General features: G+C 39.8%; 1 protein-coding gene across 1 annotated transcript in view; it reads right to left on the bottom strand.

The window, feature by feature from the left end:
- Positions 1-19,795, bottom strand: part of ITFG1 (integrin alpha FG-GAP repeat containing 1) — a 302,948-nt gene that overhangs the window by 104,372 nt on the left and 178,781 nt on the right. The window lies entirely within an intron of this gene.

Genomic DNA, 19,795 nt, shown 5'->3' with positions numbered 1-19,795 from the left:
AAAATTTAAATATTACAAAAATATATTTATAATGAACATAATACCTAGAAATTTAAAGAGAAAATTTTAGATATGACCAGTTTAACATCGGAGAAGGCAATGGCACCCCACTCCAGTACTCTTGCCTGGAAAACCCCATGGACGGAGGAGCCTGGAAGGCTGCAGTTCATGGGGTTGCTAAGAGTCGGGCACGACAGAGCGACTTCATTTTCACTTTTCACTTTCATGCGTTGGAGAAAAAAATGTCAACCCACTCCAGTGTTCTTGCCTGGAGAATCCCAGGGATGGGGGAGCCTGGTGGGCTGCTGTCTTTGGGGTCGCACAGAGTCAGACGTGACTGAAGCGACTTAGCAGTAGCAGTTTAACATACATTTTAAAATGGTAATAAAAAAATTGGCTTTATAACTAAAAACTTGAATTTTCAAGCTGCAAAGAATGTGATGACTTGTGCTATTTAATATAGTAGCCATTAGGTTCCTATGGCTACTGAGCAAATGAAATGTGGCTAGATCATATTCAAATGTGCATAATGTAAAATACATGGTGAGTTTTGAAGAATTAGCACACATGCATGAAACACAGACTACAATAACAAAACAGTGTTTTGAAGAATGTTACTTACATTTCCTATGCTGTAAAGAGATGGCTCTGTGTGATATGTAGTGTATTTATTCTAGCTCTTAGATTTAGGAGAGAGATTATGTTTCCAGTTCAAGCTAAGAATTGTTATAATCGGAAAGAATATCTTAGGCAAATAGATCACCTTTAAAGTGTATCACAAAATTAGAAATTTGTTTCAACTTTATAACACGTGTTTATTCAAATTATCTTCTCCTTGCTTCCTGATACTCCTATTGTCTAGAAGGGAGCTACAGTTTAAATCTGTTCATCTGTGGGTCCTGAGTACTGTTTCCAGTCTTTGTTTAAAGCAAACAAACCTATTTAAGAGAGATTACAAATGGAGATTCTGTGTATAGGAGTGTTAGTACATACTACATGTCAGTAAGAGACACAAAGATGAGACAGTAGAACCCAGTATTCAGAGGTCTCAGCTGTATCTAAATGATGTGAGGCAAAATGAGAAAGTTTGGATTTCTTTGAGTGGTAGAAATTTGCCAATTGAATGGAAGAAGTCATTTACAAATGTTCCTTTCCAGACATCATGACTAGGATTAGTAAGGTTCATCATCAGACCAGGAACTTACTGCTGCTTTGCTCCATATTTCAGATGGCATACACTGGTGCCCAGAGCCGAAATGGGAGAGGGGCTGAGAGAAGAGTATGCATGAGGCAAGCGCACTTGTTCTTTCTATTCCTGCCTGGAAAACAATTTGACTGCTTTTCTGTAACACTCAGGCTTAGATAAAAAAATGTTATTTCTGTATAGAAAATACTTGTGAAACTCATTTCAGAATCTTTAATGATGCGATTGCAGGGAAAAAACCAGTAGTGGCAATGGAAGGGAGATACCTACCATATGTGAGGAGAAAATAACCCAGCAACTAGAGTAGAAACAGTGATTATTATCAGCTAATAGGAATTAACATCACACTAAATATTACTGACAACACAGCTATGTCCAATCCATAATAAGACAGTAACTTCAGAAATGGTGAATACTTATGAAAGTCTTAAATCATAACTCGTTTATTCCCAGTTTAAACCTCATAAAAACTTAGGCATCAGGCTACATTCTCAATTTTGTTTTTGTACTGTTTAGAGTTCTTTATACATTATGAATACAAATTGTTTCTGAATATAGGATTTGAAAATATTTTTTCCAAGTCTGTGGCTTGTTTTTTTTTTAATTGCATAAGCAAAAGATCTGAATTTTTGATAAAGATTAATCACCATTCTTTCCTTTTACTGCATATGTGATGTCATATCTAAGAGCTCCTCAATTAACAAAGATTTTCCATGTTTTTTTTCAAAAGCTTTACATCATTTTATATTGATGTTTGTAATCCATTTGGAGTTAATTTTTGTATAAGGTGTGACATTTAGGTTGAGGTTTTTTTTGCTTATGGACATCCAATTGTTCCAGCGCTGTTGCAGGAACGGGGACCCCTTCCAGGGCCTGAAAGTGGGCTCCTGTCTAATACTCAGCAATGAATTGTTCAAGGAGACACATCTTGCTTTGCTGACAAAGCAAGACATTTTCATGGGAAGGGGCACCTGGGCAGAGAGCAGGAGGGTAAGGGAACCCAGAATTGCTCTGCCACATGGCTAGGGTTTCATGGTGATGGGATTAGTTCTCGGGATGTCTTTGGCCAATCATTCTGACTCAGTCCTTTCTGGTGGTGCCTGTTCAGCCAAGATGGATGCTGATGCCAGTGAGAAGGATTCTGGGAGGTGTCACTTTTTGATCTTTCCTGAACTCTCCTAGTTGGTGGTGGATTATTAGTTTCATGTTCCTTACCAGGACCTCCTGTTCTAAAACCACTCATGCAAATGGTTACTATGTTGCCTAGCCAGGGCTGGTGGTTTGTCAGTGTGCCTCCCCTAACACCACCATTTATTGGAAAGACTGAAAAGCTACTGCTTTTCTCATCAAGAATCAGTTACATGTACTTGTATAACACTAATCTGTTCCACTGATCTGAGTGTTTTATCTCTTCAGTTTTCTATGATTTCTTTCATTAGCATTTGGAGTCATTGGCATATATTTACAAAATTAATTTGTACTTAAGTACTTCATTTTTCTAGTTTAAATTGTATTGTGCTATTAATTTCTTTCCATCCAATCATTGCTAATATATAAGATTAGTTTTGTGTATTGATCTTTCACTCTACAACCTTACAAAACTCACTTAAATTTTATTTTCTAAAATTTCTGTAATTTCTACACACTCCTGTCACCTGCAACAGGGAATTTTTTCTTCCTTTCCAGTGTCTATGATTTTTATTTTCTTCTCTTGCCTAACTGCACTGGGTAAGACTTTTGTTACTATGTTTAATGACAAGAGAGTATACATATTTGTCTTGTTTTCAATCTTAAAAACAAAGGGTTGTTATAGGGGAGAATCTGTTTCTTTTACTTTAACCTTTGGTTCCCTTCGCTTTTGTTCAGTAAACAGATACTATCTATACATAATATCCTGCCTTGGGGAACCCGGCTTCTCTGGTTGAATGTTAGAACAAAGTGCCCTTGTTCAGGGAGACATCCTGATCCTGTCCACCTGTGAATGGCTGCAAGAAAGAAGAAATTAACACAGTCCCTCCCCGAGGCTGACCATTCCAGGACATGTTTGCAAGATTAATGGCCTTTTTACTTTACTTCCTCACCTCCCCCCCAAACCTATGTTCTATGAAAGAAACTCGTTATTTTGTGACATTAGTCTGCCATCTTCTCAGTCTTCTGGCTTTCTGAATAAAGTCATTATTCCTTGCCTCAACACCTCATCTCCTGACTTACTTGCCCATCATGTGGTGAGCAGAGTGAGCCTGGACACAGTAACAGAATGAGTCTGCCTTCTACCATTAAGTATAAAGTTAGCTATAGATATTTTTATAGTTCTTCACCAAGTTTATGAAGTTTCCTGTATTTTCATGTTTCTAGGAGGTGTTTATTTTAATCACGAATTTTGTCAAATAACTTTTCTATGTTAATTGATACTATTTCCCCCTCATTTAGAGAATTAAATGGGATAGAAGAATTTTTAAAATATTAAACTAACCTCACTTTGCTGACAAAGGTCTGTCTACTCAAAGCTATGGTTTTTCCAGTAGTCACATACAGATGTAACAGTTGGACCATAAAGCAGGCTGAGTGCCAAAGAATTAACGCTTTTCAATTGTGATGCTGGAAAACTCTTGAGAGTCCCTTGGACTGCAAGGAGATCAAACCCATCGATCCTAAAGGAAACCAATCCTAAATATGCACTGGAATGACTGACGCTGAAGCTCCAGTACTTTGGTCACCTGATGTGAAGAGCCGACTCACCGTAAAAGACCCTGATGCTGGAAAAGATTGAAAGCACAAGGAGAAGGCGGCAGTAGAGGATAAGAAGGCTAGATAGCACCACCAACTCAATGGACATGAATCTGAGCAAACTCTGAGAGACAGTGAAGCAGGCGGAAGCCTGGCATGCTGCAGTCCATGGGGTTGCAAAGAGTTAGACATGACTGAGTGACTGAACAACAACAAACAATGAATTCATAGAATAAACTCTACTTGGTCACGATGTTATTATTCTTTTGCCACACTGATGGAATTCTTTGTTGTAATAAGAAATATATATCTGGCCTTTGAACCCAGTTCTTGGCACAGAGCTCCTCAAACCTTTGGACTGCATGACAGGAATGCCATTTGGTATTCAAACAAACCCCTTTCAGCCATATCTGAGTTAATGCTAATAAGATGACTGGGGGGTCGTGGTGGTGGTGGTGAGGCTCAATAGCTTCAGGATGGTGACTAGTTTCGAGAAAGAACAAGCCTTGGAAATTCAGGGAAGGGTAGAAGGACAGGAGCTCATCCACCAATGGCTAGTGATTTAATCAATCATGCCTAAAAAATCGAAACCTCCATAAAAGCCTTGAACAGCTGAATTCAGGGGGCTTCCAAGTTGCTGAACACATCTGGGTGCTTTCAAGGTGGTGTACCACAATTCCACAGGGGCAGAGGGTCCAATGCTTAGGACCCTTTGGGACTCTATGTGCCTTTTTATCTGGTCATTCATTTGTATCTTTTATAATAACCTGTAACAGTGAAAATAAAATGTTAATGAGTTCTATGCTTAGTTTCTTGGAGAAGGCAATGGCAACCCACTCCAGTACTCTTGCCTGGAAAATCCCATGGACAGAGGAGCCTGGTGGGCTGCAGTCCATGTGGTCGCGAAAAGTCGGACATGACTGAGTGACTTCACTTTCACTTTTCCCATTCACGAATTGGAGAAGGAAATGGCAACCCACTCCAGTGTTCTTGCCTGGAGAATCCCAGGGACGGGGGAGCCTGGTGGGCTGCCATCTATGGGGCTGCACAGAGTCTGACACGACTGAAGTGACTTCGCAGCAACAGCAGCAGCATGCTTAGTTTCTACAAAATTATCAAACATGAAAGGTGAGGATGTTGTCGAAACTTAAATTCATAACCAAGTCAGAGAGAATGCCAGGCACCCTGGACATCTGGGACTAGATACTGACCTGAGAGAAACCTTAAATATGTATTGTGCTATACTAACTACCTGGAACAGTATTGTCAGAAAAGGATTGAATTGTTGGATACCTATTTGGTGTCAGAGCATCAGATTCAACTGGCTAATACTTTGGCAATTTTGCCTTTTTGTTAATGAAGAATATCACTCTGTAGTTTTCTTTCTTTGTGTGTATGTGTACAGTCTCTGTGTTGTTTGGTATCATGAAAATATTAGCCTCCTAATATGAATTTAGTTGAGAAGTGTTCCTTACCTTCTGTTTTCTGGAAGAGACTGTGTAGAGTTATTTATTCTTAAAAAGGGTTGATAGACTCTGCCAGTGAAATTATCTGGATCTGGAGATTTCTTTTTTCTTACATTTTATTTTTAATTGGAGGATAATAACGTTACCATATTGTGATGGTTTCTGTCTTACATCAACATGAATCATCCATAGGCATACATATGTCCTCTCCCTCTTAAACCTCCCTCCCACTTCCCTCCCCATCCCACTCTCCAGGTTCTCACAGAGATCTGCTTTGGGTTCCCTGTGTCAAACAGCAATTTCCCACTGGCTATCTGTTTTACATATGGTAATGCGTATGTTTCAATACTACTCTCTTAAGCCATCCTGCCTTTTCCTTCCCCACTGTCCACAAGCCTGTTCTTTGCATCTGTGGCTCCCTTGCTGCCCTGCAAATAGGTTTATCAGCTATCATCTTTCTAGATTCCATATATATGTGTTACTACACAATATCGTTGTTTCTCTTTCTGACCTACTTCACTCTGAATAACAGAAGCTAGGTTCATCCACCTCATTAGAACTGTTTCAAATGTGTCCCTTTTATAGCTGAGTAAGAGTTGACTCATTGGAAAAGACCTTGATGCTGGGAGGGATTGGGGGGAGGAGGAGAAGGGGACGACAGAGGATGAGATGGCTGGATGGCATCATTGACTTGATGCACATGAGTTTGGGTGAACTCCGGGAGTTGGTGATGGACCGGGAGGTGTGGCGTGCTGCGATTCATGAGGTCGCAAAGAGTTGGACATGACTGAGCAACTGAACTGAACTGAATATTCCATTATGTATATAATAAAGGCCATATATGATGAACCCACAGCAAACATTATTTTCCATGGTGAAAAACTGAAACCATTTTCTCTAAGATCAGGAATTTACTCTTGGCAAGGGTGCCCACTCTTGCCACTATTATTCAACATAATTTTGGAAGTCCTAGCCACAGCAGTCAAAGAAGAAAAAGAAAGAACAGGAATCCAGATTCGAAAAGAAAAATTAAAACTCTCATTGTTTGTAGGGGACATAATAGTATATGGTAGAAAACCCCAAAGATGCCACTAGGAAGTTACTAGAGCTAATCAATGAATACAGTAAAGTCCCAAGGTAGAAAATTAATAAATAGAAATCCCTTGCATATCTATAAACTAACAATGAAAAATCAGAGAGAGACATTAAGGAAACAATCCCATTCACCACTGCAACAAAAATAAATACTAGGAATAAACCTACCTAAAGAGATAAAAGACCTGTATACAGAAAACTATAAGACATTGATGAAAGAAATCAAAGATGACACAAACAAATGGAGAGAATATTACGTTCTTGATTGGAAGAATCCATATTTTGAAAATGACTATACTACCCAAAGCAATCTACAGATTCAGTACAATTCACACAAAAATACCTATTTTTTTAAAATAGAACTAGAATAAATAATTTCACAATTTGTATGGAAACACAAAAGACTCTGAATAGGAATAGCTACATGTGAAAAGAAGAGAAGCGAAAAGCAATAGAGAAAAGGAAAGATATAAGCATCTGAATGCAGAGTTCCAAAGAATAGCAAGAAGAGATAAGAAAGCCTTCCTCAGCAATCGATGCAAAGAAATAGAGGAAAACAACAGAATGGGAAAGACTAGAGATCTCTTCAAGAAAATTAGAGATACCAAGGTAACATTTCTTGCAAAGATGGGCTCGATAAAGGACAGAAATGGTATGGACCTAACAGAAGCAGAAGATATTAAGAAGAGGTGGCAAGAATACACAGAAGAATTGTACAAAAAAGATCTTCACGACCCAGATAATCACGATGGTGTGATCACTGACCTAGAGCCAGATATCGTGGAATGTGGAGTCAAGCAGGCCTTAGAAAGCATCACTACGAACAAAGCTAGTGGAGGTGATGGAATTCCAGTGGAGCTATTTCAAATCCTGAAAGATGATGCAGTGAAAGTGCTGCACTCAATATGCCAGCAAATTTGGAAACCTCAGCAGTGGCCACAGGACTGGAAAAGGTCAGTTTTCATTCCAATCCCAAAGAAAGGCAATGCCAAAGAATGCTCAAACTACCACACAATTGCACTCATCTCACACGCTAGTAAAGTAATGCTCAAAATTCTCCAAGCCAGGCTTCAGCAATATGTGAACCGTGAACTGTCAGATGTTCAAGCTGGTTTTAGAAAAGGCAGAGGAACCAGAGACCACATTGCCAACATCCGCTGGATCATCAAAAAAGCAAGAGAGTTCCAGAAAAATATCTATTTCTCCTTTATTGACTATGCCAAAGCCTATGACTGTGTGGATCACAATAAACTGTGGAAAATTCTTCAAGAGATGGGAATACCAGACCACCTGATCTGCCTCTTGAGAAATCTGTATGCAGGTCAGGAAGCAACAGTTAGAACTGGACATGGAACAACAGACTGGTTCCAAATAGGAAAAGGAGTACATCAAGGCTGTATATTGTCACCCTGCTTATTTAACTTATATGCAGAGTACATCATGGGAAATGCTGTGCTGGAAGAAGCACAAGCTGGAATCAAGATTGCCAGGAGAAATATCAATAACCTCAGATATGCAGATGACACCACCCTTATGGCAGAAAGTGAAGAGGAACTCAAAAGCCTCTTGATGAAGGTGAAAGAGGAGAGTGAAAAAGTTGGCTTAAAACTGAACATTCAGAAAACGAAGATTATGGCATCCGGTCCCATCACTTCATGGCAAATAGATGGGGAAACAGTGGAAACAGTGTCAGACTTGATTTTTTTGGGCTCCAAAATCACTACAGATGGTGACTGCAGCCATGAAATTAAAAGACGCTTACTCCTTGGAAGGAAAGTTATGACCAACCTAGATACATATTCAAAAGCAGAGACATTTACTTTACCAACAAAGGTCCGTCTAGTCAAGGCCATGGTTTTTCCAGCGGTCAGGTATGGATGTGAGAGTTGGACTGTTAAGAAAGCTGAGCACCAAAGAATTGATGCTTTTGAACTGTGGTGTTGGAGAAGACTCTTGAGAGTCCCTTGGACTGCAAGGAGATCCAACCAGTCCATTCTGAAGGAGATCAGCCCTGGCATTTCTTTGGAAGGAATAATGCTGAAGCTGAAACTCCAGTACTCTGGCCACCTCATGCAAAGAGTTGACTCATTGGAAAAGACTCTGATGCTGGGAGGGATTGGGGGCAGGAGGAGAAGTGGACGACAGAGGATGAGATGGCTGGATGGCATCGCTGACTTGATGGACGTGAGTCTGAGTGAACTCCGGGAATTGGTGATGGACAGGGAGGCCTGGCGTGTGGCAATTCATGGGGTCGCAAAGAGTCGGACACGACTGAGTGACTGAACTGAACTGAACTGAAAGCAATCTTGAGAAAAAATGGGAGTTGGAGCGATCAACCTTCCAGACTTCAGACTATACAACAAAGCTACAGTCATCAAGACAGTATGGAAAAACAGAACATAAACAGACAAAAACAGAAATATAGGCTATTGGAACAAGATAGAAAGCCCAGAGATAAACTCATGTACCTGTGAGACCTTATCTTGACAAAGGAAGAAAAAATATACAATGAAGAAAAGAGAGCTCTTTAATAAGTGGTGCTGGGAAAACTGGACAGCTACGTGAATGAAGAATGAAACTAGAATACCTTCCTAACACCATACACAAAAATAAACTCAAAATGGATTAAAGACTTAAATGTAAGGCCTGAAACTATAAAACACTTAGAGGATGACATAGGCTGGATGGTTCTTGAGATAAATCATAGCAAGATCCTCTATGACCTGGAAATCAAAACAAAAATACACCATGAGACCTAATTAAACTTAAAAGCTTTTGCAAAGCAAACTATAAATAAGCTGAAAAGACAATCCTCAGAATGGGAAAAAACAATAACAAATGAAGCAACTGACAAAGGATTAATCTCCAAAATATACAAGCAGCTCATGCAGCTCAACAGCAGAAAAACAATCCCATGAAAAAGTTGTAACTTCATTTTCATTTGGTTCAACATGTATTAAAAATTTCCTGAGTCTTTTTATTTGACTCACTTATTATTTAGAAGTGTGGTTGATTTCCAAGTGTTTAGAGATATTCTTGTTACCACTAGTTGATTCTTAGTTTTGATTTCACTATGGTCCTATGCTGTACAAGTAAATATGGTAAGGTTTGTTTTGTGCTGTTAAGTGTCCCATGTGTTTGCATGAAAAGAATATGTATTCTGAGGGGAGTTGCCAACACGGCAGAGTAGGAAGATGAAGAGCTCAACTCCTTCCAGAGGCACAGCAAAAATTAGAACTATTTACAGAGCAAGTATCAATGAGAATGACCTGAAGACTAGCAAAAATGGTTTTCCACAATTAAAGATACAAAGAAAGAAAAACTAGACTAGGGGGAAGGCAGAGAAGTGGTATAGTAGTGACCTATGCAGTAGGCAGATGACCCACAAATTTAAAGATAAAATTGCAGAGGTTCTCCACAAGGAGGGAAGGGCCCAAGCTCCAGGTGGGCTCCCCAGACTGAAACTGCACTGAGAAGATAACCTACAACAGCAGTCCCCAAGTTTTTTGGCACCAAGGGACTGATTTTGTGGAAGACAATTTTTCCATAAACTTGGTGGGGGGCAGTTTTGGGATGATTCACACACATTACATTTATTGTATATTTTCTTTCTATTATTATTACGTAAGTTCCACCTCAGATCATCAGGCATTAGATCCCAGAAGTTGGGGACCCCTGCTCTAGAATATCTGGCACTGAAGGTTAGTAGTATTTCCATACTAGAGAGCTGGAGAACTCAGGAAAACAAATATTCCACTCTTGGGTGCAAGAAAAATCTCTCATGTTCCAAGACCCAGCACAGAGGCAGTAATTTGAAAAGAGCTTGGGTTATACATACTCGCTGATCCTAGAGAGCCTCCTGGACAAGTAGGCACCAATGGGACTAGTCCTGGGGATACAGATGCTGGTGGCAGTCATTCCTGGAAGCTAGTACTACGATAACATGGTGCTGACAAGCATCATTTGTTTACTCCAACTAATGTATTAGTGCTCGGGGTTACATACATACCAGCTAGTGAGCACCAGTGTCAAGAATGCACAGATCAAGTAGCCAGCCACGCGGAGACATGGCCTCATGCCCTCGCAGGCTGGCACAACTTGAGGTCTCTCCAAGTCCCAACAAGCCAGCCATCCCAGAAACAAGTGTCGCCCACCAGCAGGCCAGTAGCAGCCACAGGATACCCCAGACCCTGAAGACAGCCACCCATGGACTTAGCTACAGCCACCAACAGGTCACTCCAGTCCCAGAACAGCTGCCATGAGACCTAGTTCTGCTCACCAGCAGGCTGGCCCTAAATCTGAGAACAGTAGGCCCTTCAGCCAGCCATCCTGGCACCAGTGGGCTGGTGCCAACCATGGGAATGTGAATCCTGAAGCCAGCCACCCAGGGATTGGGACCCACAAATAACCAGATTGGAACTAGCCACAGGACTCTCCAGGCTGTACAGCCAGCAGTTCCAAAATCTGGACCTGCACACCAGCAGAAGGCAGCCTCCCGTGGAGGCAGGGTCTGACAGCTAACTGGTCTAGGGGACAGCTCTGTCCATAAATGGGGTATCCCTAGAGCATATACCTAAGACACATAGAGGGATATGTGCTGCTACAACTCCTATACAAGGTCACTTCTGGGACAACAAAGTATATTAAAATTTATATTATAGGGGTTGCAGAAAAAGAAAGGGGCAGAGAAATTACTTGAAGAAATAATAGCTGAAAACTTTTCTAACCTGGTAAGTGAATATCAGGTCTAGGAAGCACAGAAAGTACCACATAAAATTAACCCAAAGAGATCCATACCTAGGCACACTATAATTAAAATGCAAAAATTAGAGATCAAGAATGTTAAAAGCAGCAAGGGACTGTTTTTAATCAGTTAAAACATACAAAGGATGTTTTACCTACTAGTTACATACAAAGTATATGTAATTTTGGACTAGTTACATATGAAGTGTTAGTCGATCAGTTGTGTCTGACTCTTTATGACCCCATGGACTATAGCCTGCCAGGCTTCTCTGCCCATGGAATTCTCCAGGCAAGAATACTGGGGTGGGTAGCCATTCCCTTCTCCAGGAGATCTTCTGGAACCAGGGATTAAACCCGAGTCTCCTGTACTGCAGGCAGATTCTTTACCATCTGAGTCACCAGGGAAGCCCCAGTTGCATACGAGGCTTCAAGGAATATCAGCTGATTTTTCAGCAGAAACTTTGAAGGCCAGAGGGAATGGCATGATATATTCAAAGTAAATATGAAAAAACCCTTAAAACCAAGAATATTCTATATGGCAAGGCTATCATTGACTTGAAGGTGAGATAAAGTTTTACAGACAAGCCAAAGCGAGTTCAGCACCACTAAACTGATCTCACATGAAATGTTAAAGGGCTTTTACTAATTGGAAATAAAAGACCACAACTAGTATGAAAACTACGAAAGGAAAAGTCTTCTTGGGAAAGGCAAATGTACAGTAAAGGTAGTAGTATATCAATGTACAAAGATAGCGGAAGTTTAAAAGACAAAAGGAGTAAATTTATCTATCTCTATAATAAGTAGTTAAGGGATAAACACACAAGAAGATGTAATATATGATGTGAAAAACAGTCAGTGTGGGAAAGGGCAATGAAAATGTAGGATTGTTAAAATGTGTTTGAACTTAAGAGATCAGCAACATAAAATAATAAAATAATCACTAACATAAAAAGCAGTCATCAAATTGCAAGAGAAGGGAACAAATAAAGACAGAAACAAAGACAACTACAACAACCCTCTTCCACCTCCCTCAAAACAATGAGCAAATACCAGTAAGTACATCATTATCAATAATTACTTGACACGTAAATGGACTAAGTGCTGCAATCAAAAGACACAGAGTGGCTAAATGCATAAAAAAGACAGCACCTGCATATACGCTGCCTATAAGAGACTTACTTTGGATCTAAAGACACACAGACTGAAACGGAGGGGGTGCAAAAAGTGTTCTATGGAAATGGTAATGAAATGAAAGCTGTGTAGCAGAAATTGTATCAGACAGAAAAGACTTTTTAAACCAACACTGTATCAAGAGATAAAGAGGGAATTACATGATAATCAAAAGATCAGTCCAACAAGAATATATAACTATATATGCACCTAATATAGGAACAACTAAATACATAAAGCAAATACTAACAAAGACAAAGGAAGAAACAGTAATAGAGTAACAATAATATTGGGGGACATTAATACCCCACTTACATCTGATGACACATTGAAATTATAATGAAATAATCATAGTTCAGGCATATAAAAATGGAGTCATTTGTTCACTGAGGATCTGAAACATATCCCTGTGTCACTAATAACTTAAATTTTCTTTGAAATGTATCAAAACCAAGGACACCACCTGATGTATTTGGAACCACCACAAGTAGCAACTTTATTGTTTCAAGGTTCCCCCTTGTAACTATGCAACAATTTCAGACCCCACAAATCCTTGCTTAACAAGCACCCTTCTTGCCAGCTCACCTTGGCCTTGCAATTTCTGTCTTTATAAGTTTCTTCTTCAAAGTTTTAGCCACATTCATGAGAAAAAGAAGGCCCCCACACACACATAAAAAATCAGAAATGAAAGGGAAGAAGTTACAACTGACACTTCAGAAATACAAAGGATCAGATTAGTATAAACATTATATAGGAATAAAATGGACAAGGTACAAGAAATGAACCAATTCCTACAATCATGCAATCTATCAAACCTGAACTGAAAGAAATAGAAAATATGAACAGACTAATCACCAGTAATTATATCGAATCAGTGATTAAAAAATTTTTCAACAAACAAAAGTCCAGGATCAGAAGGCTTCACAGGTGAATTTTACCAAACATTTAAGAAGAGTTGATACCTATCTTTCTCATATTATTTCGAAAAACTGAAGAGGAAGGAACACGTATACTCATTCTGTGAGGTCAGTATTACACTACTATGAAAATCAGACAGATAAAATTAGAGGTCAGTGTCACTGACGATCAGATGCAAAAAACCTGAACAAAATATTAACAAACTGAATTTAACAATAACTAAAAGGGAGGGACTGGGGGCAGGAGGAAAAGGGGACGACAGAGGATGAGATGGCTGGATGGCATCACTGACTTGATGTGAATTTGAGTGAACTCTGGGAGTTGGTGATGGACAGGGAGGCCTGGCATGCTGCGATTCATGGGGTCGCAAAGAGTCAGACATGACTGAGCGACTGAACTGAACTGAACAAAATCATACACTATGATTAAGCGGGATTTATCCCAGGGATGAAAAGGATGGAGTTTATCCCAGGGATGAAAACTCCTGGAGTTTATTCAAACTCATGTCCATTGAGTCAGTGATGCTCAAATCAGTCAATGTGATAATGCCACATTAACAAATTGAAGAATAAACATCAAATGAACATTCAATAGGTGCAGAAAAAGCTTTTCACAAATTTTAGAACCCATTTATGCTAATAAAAAATAAAAATAGTAGGTACTGAAGGAACATACCTCAAAATAATAAAGGCTGTAAATGAGAAGTCCTCAGCTAATATAATAGTTGCAAAAAGCTAAAGGCATTTCCTCTAAGATTGGGACCAAGGATGTCAACTCTTGCCCCTTGTTTTCAACAGAGGATTGGAAATCCTAGCCACAGTAATTTGAAAAGAAAAAGAAATAGAAGGCAGCTAAATTGGACAGGAAGAGGTAAAACTCACTGTTTGCAGATCACATAATACTACATATAGAAAATCCTAAAAATGGCATAAAATTATTAGAACTAACGAATTTAGTAAGATGTAGGACATAAAATTACAAAAATATATTGTTTCTAAACATTAACAACAATCTTATCATAAAGACAAATTAAGAAAATAATCTCATTTCTATTTCTTTTAACAATGTTTTTCATAAGGTATGCTGCTTTTGAATTTTCAGACTTTTGTCCACTGAGAATATATTTCACCTTGATCACTATGAATATTTTTGCTAAGCATAGGAATTATAAGTTTACTATTCTTTTCTTCAGCTGTTCAAAAATGTTGTGCCAATTCCTCCTAGTCTCCATGCTTCCTGATAAGAAATATATCAGTTCAGTTCAGTTCAGTTGCTCAGTCATGTCTGACACTTTGTGACCTCATGGACTGCAGCAAGCCAGACCTCCCTGTCCATCACCAACTCCCGGAGTTTACTCAAACTCATGTCCATTGAGTGAGTGATGCTCAACTATCTCATCCTCTGTTGTCCCCTTGTCCTCCCGTCTTCAATCTTACCCAGCGTCAGGGTCTTCTCAAATGAGTCAGTTCTTCATATCAGGTGGCCAAAGTATTGGAGTTTCAGCTTCAGCATCAGTCCTTCTGATGAATATTCAGGACTGATTTCCTTGAGGATCGACTGGTTGGATCTCCTTGCAGTCCAAGGGATTCTCAAGAGTTTTCTCCAACACCACAGTTGATAAACATCAATTCTTTGGCATTCAGCTTTCTCTATAGTCCAACTCTCACATCCATACATGACTAATGGAAAAACCATAGCTTTGACTAGATCGACCTTTGTTGGCAAAGTAATGTCTCTGCTTTTTAATATGCTGTCTATGTTGGTCATAACTTTTCTTCCAAGGAGCAAGCATCTTTTAATTTCATGGTCGCAGTCACCATCTGCAGTGATTTTGGAGCCCCCAAAAAGAAAGTCTCTCACTGTTTCCATTACTTCCCCATCTATTTGCCATGAAGTGATAGGACCAGATGCCATGATCTTAGTTTTCTGAATGTTGAGTTTTAAGCCAACTTTTTCACTCTCCTCTTTCACTTTCATTCACTTTCTGCCATAAGGGTAGTGTCATCTGCCTATCTAAGGTTATTGACATTTCTCCCGGCAATCTTGATTCCAGCTTGTCCTTCATCCAGCCCAGCGTTTCTCATGATGTACTCCGCATATAAGTTAAAAAGGCAGGGTGACAATACTTGACGTACTCCTTTCCCGATCTGGAATCAGTATGTAGTTCCATGTCCAGTTCTAACATATTTCTCAGGAGGCAGGTCAGGTGATCTGGTATTCCCATCTTTTTTATAGTCAGTTGAATTACTGTTCCTTTAAAGGTAATGATTCCTTTTACTCTGATCATTTACATGATTTTTTTCTTCATCTTTAGTTTTCAAAAGTTTAAATATGATATGTGGACTTCTTTGGGTGTAAGCTGTTTATGAGGGGCTTCCCAGGTGGTGCCAGTGATGAAGAACCTGCCTGCCAATGCACAAAACACGGGAGATGTGGGTTTGATCCCTGGGTAGGGAAGATCCCCTGGAGAGGAGCATGACAACCCACTCCAGTATTCTTGCCTGGAGAATCCTACGGACAGAGGAGCTTGGTAGGCTAGTCCACAGGGTCACACTGGGATGGACACAAATGAAGTGACTTAGCATGCATGCAATGCACGCAACGCGTGTGAAGTCTGCTTACTTTCTTCAGTCTGTATCTTTCACTAAACTTGGGTTGTTTTCAGCCATTATTTCTTCAAATATTTTTCAGTCCTGAATCCTTTTCTGTTGTTTTCTGGATCTCCAATGACATGAAAGCTATATATTTTATTACTATCACGCAAAACTGTAAGGCTCTGTTCATCTTGTCTCCAATCCATATTTTCTGTTATCAGGCTAGATAATGTCTACTAATAATTATTTATGTTGTAATACCCATTGTGCTATTGAAGCATTCAGTGAGTTTTAAATTTCAGTGAATGTAATTTTGAATTCTAAAATTCCCATTTTGGTCTACCTTACCACTTCCCTTTCTTTGCTTTTTTTCTATTTAGTTCAACAGGCTTTGTAATTGCTTGATGAAGCATTTTTAAGGCAATTGGTAAAACATTTTAGATAATTCCAATATCTGTGTTATCTTCTTGTTGGCAGCTATCAATTGTCTTTTTGAGATTTTCCTTGTTCAATAGTATCAGATCAGATAAGATCAGATCAGTCGCTCGGTCGTGTCCGACTCTTTGCGACCCCATGAATCGCAGCACGCCAGGCCTCCCTGTCCATCACCAACTCCCAGAGTTCACTGAGACTCACGTCCATCGAGTCAGTGATGCCATCCAGCCATCTCATCCTCTGTCGTCCCCTTTTCCTCCTGCCCTCAATCCCTCCCAGCATCAGAGTCTTTTCCAATGAGTCAACACTTCACATGAGGTGGCCAAAGTACTGGAGTTTCAGCTTCAGCATCATTCCTTCCAAAGAAATGCCAGGGCTGATCTCCTTCAGAATGGACTGGTTGGATCTCCTTGCAGTCCAAGGGACTCTCAAGAGTCTTCCCCAACACCACAGTTCAGAAGCATCAATTCTTTGGCGCTCAGCTTTCTTCATAGTCCAACTCTCACATCCATACATGACCACAGGAAAAACCATAGCCTTGACTAGATGAACCTTTGTTGGCAAAGTAGTGTCTCTGCTTTTGAATATGTATCTAGGTTGGTCATAACTTTCCTTCCAAGGAGTAAGTGTCTTTTAATTTCATGGCTGCAGTCACCATCTGTAGTGATTTTGGAGCCCAGAAAAATAAAGTCTGACACTGTTTCCACTGTTTCCCCATCTAATTCCCATGAAGTGGTGGGACCGGATGCCATCAATTTCATTTTCTGAATGTTGAGCTTTAAGCCAACTTTTTCACTCTCCACTTTCACTTTCATCAAGAGGCTTTTGAGTTCCTCTTCACTTTCTGCCATAAGGGTGGTGTCATCTGCATATCTGAGGTTATTGATATATCTCCCGGCAGTCTTGATTCCAGTTTGTGTTTCTTCCAGTCCAGCGTTTCTCATGATGTACTCTGCATATAAGTTAAATAAGCAGGGTGACAATATACAGCCTTGATGTACTCCTTTTCCTATTTGGAACCAGTCTGTTGTTCCATGTCCAGTTCTAACTGTTGCTTCCTGACCTGCATACAGATTTCTCAAGAGGCAGATCAGGTGGTCTGGTATTCCCATCTCTTGAAGAATTTTCCACAGTTTATTGTGATCCACACAGTCAAAGGCTTTGGCATAGTCAATAAAGGAGAAATAGATGTTTTTCTGGAACTCTCTTGCTTTTTCTATGATCCAGCGGACGTTGGCAATTTGGTCTCTGGTTCCTCTGCCTTTTCTAAAACCAGCGTGAACATCAGGAAGTTCACGGTTCACATATTGCTGAAGCCTGGCTTGGAGAATTTTGAGTATTACTTTACTAGCGTGTGAGATGAGTGCAATTGTGCAGTAGTGTGAGCATTCTTTGGCATTGCCTTTCTTTGGAAATCGTTTTATAGAAGTCAATCAGAATGAATGTTTCAATTCACTTTTGTGGAATTTTATGTCAGTGTCAACTTAGATTTTGAAATTATTACTGCATTGTTCTCCTGGGCTGTGTTGTTTGCTACCAGGGGCCGTTTTGAACCTAGGCAGTATTGCACATCGTAGTTCAATTATCAAGTTACCCTGTGTTGACCCTTGTCATTTTCACACATGGCTACCTACAGGCATACCCATGACTTCAAACGCAGATTTAAAGAATCTCTCCAGCTCTCTCTTCTCCTTAATCCTTTCTCCATTCTGTTGTTAGTAGGTGACAGGGCACTGAGTCTTTGATGACATTTGTTATAGTTGGGTGGGAATGGTCAATAACGCTCCATTCTTAAGTTGCTAATGCACTCGAGAGAGTGGTACACCACTTTATTTAGGGAGGGTGGGAATGCTCTACAGGGTTTGCCTCAGTCTGTTTACCAAATGAGTAGAAGCAGAGGAATGCCTCTCGTAATGCACATTCGACATATTTCAGAAAGCTCCACTCTCCAGTTTCCATGGCACCCAGTGAGGAGGGTGGTGGCTCTGTCATGGTGCTCATTTGGAGTAGAGCAGATGTTTTAGCCTGAATCATGTCCCCCTCACCCCTGAAATTCGTATGTTGAAGCCCTAAGACAAAATGCAACTGAATTTAGAGATAGACCCTTTGGGATGATTAAGGTAAAATGATGTCTTATGGTCTCTACCCTAACCCTATAGGAGACCGGTATCCTTATAAAAGGAGGAAGAGTCACTAGAAAAAGAGAAAAGTTCATGAGGCAGTGCAGCAGGAAGGTGGCTGCTTCTAAGTAATGGAGAGAGGTCTCACCAGAAACCAACCCAGACTGCACCTGGATGTTAGGCTTCCAGCCTCCTAACCTGTGAGAAATAACATATTTGGGAATTTCTATTGTCCAAGTTCTCCATCTTCCCAGTCCTCTGGTTTGAGAGTCTTAGGGCTTTTTGTTCTGCCTTTGCTCAATGGCATTTCTGAACTTCAGGTTACTCTGGTGTCAGGCAGGCCACGATATATTTATGAAATAAAAAAACAAGTGAAAAACCAACCCAAACTCCCAACTAACTACAAATAGGTCCTAGCCAGTTTATCTCCTTTTGTCTTTCAGAGTCTTATAATAACTGTTTTTCATACTTTATATATTTTTATGTTTAATTTTTAGGAGATAAAAGATGCACTTTGATTATCCTATCTTATCTGAAATTGGAAACATTCATTTACTTTTGAATCCACTCCCACTGGACTTTAATACTTTAAAAACAGTCTCGTCCAAATTACTAAGAGCTTTGTGTTGCTAAATCTAAGGGTGAATTCTCAAGCTTCGTTTTATCCAGACTCTGAGCAACTTTTAATAGTAGATCAGTTACTACCCCTTGACACACTTTCATTTGAAAGCCACACTGTGATGGTTTTCCTCACTGGCCAGATCTCCTGTCTCCTTTGCTGGCTAATTTTTGTTCCTTTCTTATAAATGTGGGAGGGCCTGATAGCTCAGCTATCAGTCTGCCTCTCTATCTATACAAATTACCTAAAATATCTAATTCAGCCTTAAGGTTTTAAATACTATATATAAGCGGACTGTTCCTCACTTTTTTTTTCACTTCAACTTCATCACTCCTGAACTACATATTTGCATATTTAACTACCTACGCAACAACTCCTCTGGGATGAGTAACGAACATTGCAACCTAAACACATTCCAAGCAGATTATACACATTCTTTTTTTCAGTGTCCGAACTGCCTCTCCTCTACTGCTTTCCACTTCAGGAAATGGTACTCCTGCTCACTCAGTCAGGGGAAGAACCAAGGAGTCACCCTTGACTCCTCTCATTCTCTTGGACTCTACATCTAATTCATAAGGAAAGCCTATTGGATCTACCTTTAAGTATACAGCAAAACGTATCACTTTCCCACAACTTCAGTGATACCATCTGAATCCACCATTATCTCTTGTCTAGAATTCTGCAGCAGCTTTCTAACTGGTTTC

The sequence above is a fragment of the Bison bison genome, unplaced genomic scaffold (assembly GCF_000754665.1).
Source record: "Bison bison bison isolate TAMUID 2011002044 unplaced genomic scaffold, Bison_UMD1.0 scf7180017864192, whole genome shotgun sequence".
Classification (NCBI taxonomy): domain Eukaryota; kingdom Metazoa; phylum Chordata; class Mammalia; order Artiodactyla; family Bovidae; genus Bison; species Bison bison.
This window is presented reverse-complemented; position numbering and strand designations above follow the sequence as displayed.